This window comes from Neophocaena asiaeorientalis, unplaced genomic scaffold, assembly GCF_003031525.2.
Source record: "Neophocaena asiaeorientalis asiaeorientalis breed wild unplaced genomic scaffold, Neophocaena_asiaeorientalis_V1.1 scaffold282, whole genome shotgun sequence".
In the NCBI taxonomy this organism is placed as follows: domain Eukaryota; kingdom Metazoa; phylum Chordata; class Mammalia; order Artiodactyla; family Phocoenidae; genus Neophocaena; species Neophocaena asiaeorientalis.
Window position 1 is genome coordinate 837,440 of NW_020172595.1, and position 2,242 is coordinate 839,681.

Sequence of the window (2,242 nt, forward strand, 5' to 3'; positions counted from 1 at the left end):
AGCGGGGCCTCCTTGGTGGCGGCGGGGCGCGGGGAGGGGGAGGCGGAGGGAGCCAAGAGCCGGGAGCGGGAGGCGCCGGCGGGGCTCGGGTGTCGGGAGGCGGCTCCCGAGAGCAGCTGTCGGGGGCCTGTTCCGGGGAGAGGAGCCAGGGCTGGGGCGGCTCAAAAAAACCCCCCCCAGGATCCCCACAAAGAAGAACGGCCCAAGCAGGGGGCCAGCGGCTAACCGCTCAGGGCCTCCCCCACTCCCAGGCCCCACGAGGGGATGGCCCGCCTCCCTACTCCCCCTTTTCTGGGCTCAGTTCCTGGAGAGGGAGGTGAAGGGGAGCAGCCCCAGGGCACAGGGAAGGAGCAAGTTCCCACAGGCCCGGCGCCCGGTCCGGCGGCAGGAGTTTGAATGGGGGAAGGGAGCAGGGCTCACCTGTCCAACCCGGCCTCCTAGACCTACTCTCTTCACACCGCCAACCTTGCTTCTCTCTGGCACCCTCTGAGCCTCTGGTCCTCTACACCCCAACCCAGCCGTAGGAACAGACCCCTCTCTCTACGTCCACCTCCAGTTCCTCCCCATAATTCCACAAGGCCCTCCCCAGTCCTCTCAAGGACCCTGGGGTCCAGACTCCGAGGTCCTGGTTCCCCTGGGCTCCCTGCTCAAAGTCCGGGAGTTCTCGTCAGGGCAGCCAGCTCTGCCCTGGTGGGGTCGGAGGTTCTGACCGCTGGCAAGGATAGGCCCGGACAAGGTGAGTGGTGGGGATGAGGAGGAGGATAGGGGGGCAAAGAGAAAATCACGCACAGACAAAAAATAACAGTACGCGAGATCCAGAGAAGTTGGGTGCAGAGAGACGAGGTACAAACCCAATGTGAGAGAAAGAGAGCGGGAGAGCTCCTGGGTGAGGTGGGCAGGACAGAAGGGCTGTGGTGGGAACTGTGCCACCCCGCTCAGCGCTACCTGGGGCCCCACCACCTCTCTCCACACCCCACACCTACCAATCACCTGCAGGGTAAGGTCTCACGCCACTGCAGATCTCTGCCCCATTGCACCTCACAGTAGATAGATATAAACTCACCCTACGTGCAGTCCCAGACAACAGTCCCAAGAAAGAAACACGAAGTCCCAGACAAGTACACAAAAGCACTGCCAGGAAGAGGCTGGCCCTTGGGAGAGGCCAAGGCACATATGGGCACGTACTCCAACTCACGGGTCAACACACAAACCCTAGGGCGCCCCAACTGCTAAGGGACTCACTAACAGGCAGCCCCATGGCCACCCTGAAAATTGCCTCTTCCCACCGTCCCCTCCCACCAAATCCCCAGGGTTCCCCCGGTGCACCTACCCCTCCGGAGAGGGCAGCTGGGGAAGCTGGGCCCGGAGAGGCTGGGCCGGGGGTGGAGCCAGGCCGGGGGTGGGGCCAAGGTTTCCCAAGTAACCTCACCTGGGCGGACTCTCAGCCCCTCCTTCCAGGGGCTGTGCTCCCGGGAAGCCCCGGGCAGGCGGCCCGGCTGAGCTACAGCCAGGCCCGTCAGGGAAGGAGGAACAGCCCCTCACACCCCAGTGGGACATTCCACAGCCCAGGCCCACGCTGACCCCGGCCAGGTGGCATGGCGGTGCCAGACAGAAGGGTCGACTGCGGAGAGTATAAGAAACCATAGAATCCTGAAACCCTCGCTCCTTCTCCCCCAGGAGAAATTCCTAGTCGGTGATGCCCACCTCAACCCAGCCCAGAGCTGGAGGAGTGGGAGGGATGCAGGGCTGGGGCCCTGTGGAGTCAAGTGACAGAGGAAAGGGGGCTGGAGCCGGCTGGAATGCCAGGCTCTGAGCCGAGACTCTCAGGGGCCAGAGAGGGAAGTCCCAGCCATTCAGGGGCCCCCAGAGTAGTACCAAAGACCTAGTGTATCCAGCCACCCATCCGTGGTCCTCAGAGCCCATCCCACATCTCCTGAATCACTCACAGCTCCAGAGGCCCCCATGTCCTCCTGAGCCCCCAAAGGGGGGCTCTACCCCTCCCCCATCCGTGTCTTCCAATTCAGGGCTTCCCTCCCCTTCAAGCCAATGGCCTTCTGCTGCCCAGGAAAGAGGAGGAGGAACAGCTGAAAAAATGTGAGGAGAGGCATGTAGAAGAGAGCAGCTTCTAGCCTGCAGACTACTGGGCCACTACAGGGAAGCCCAGCAGGACCAGTGAGAGAGAGGATGGGCCAGATGGGCCCCCCACACAAGCTGCTGTCCCCTTCCTGGGGGATGCAGCTGC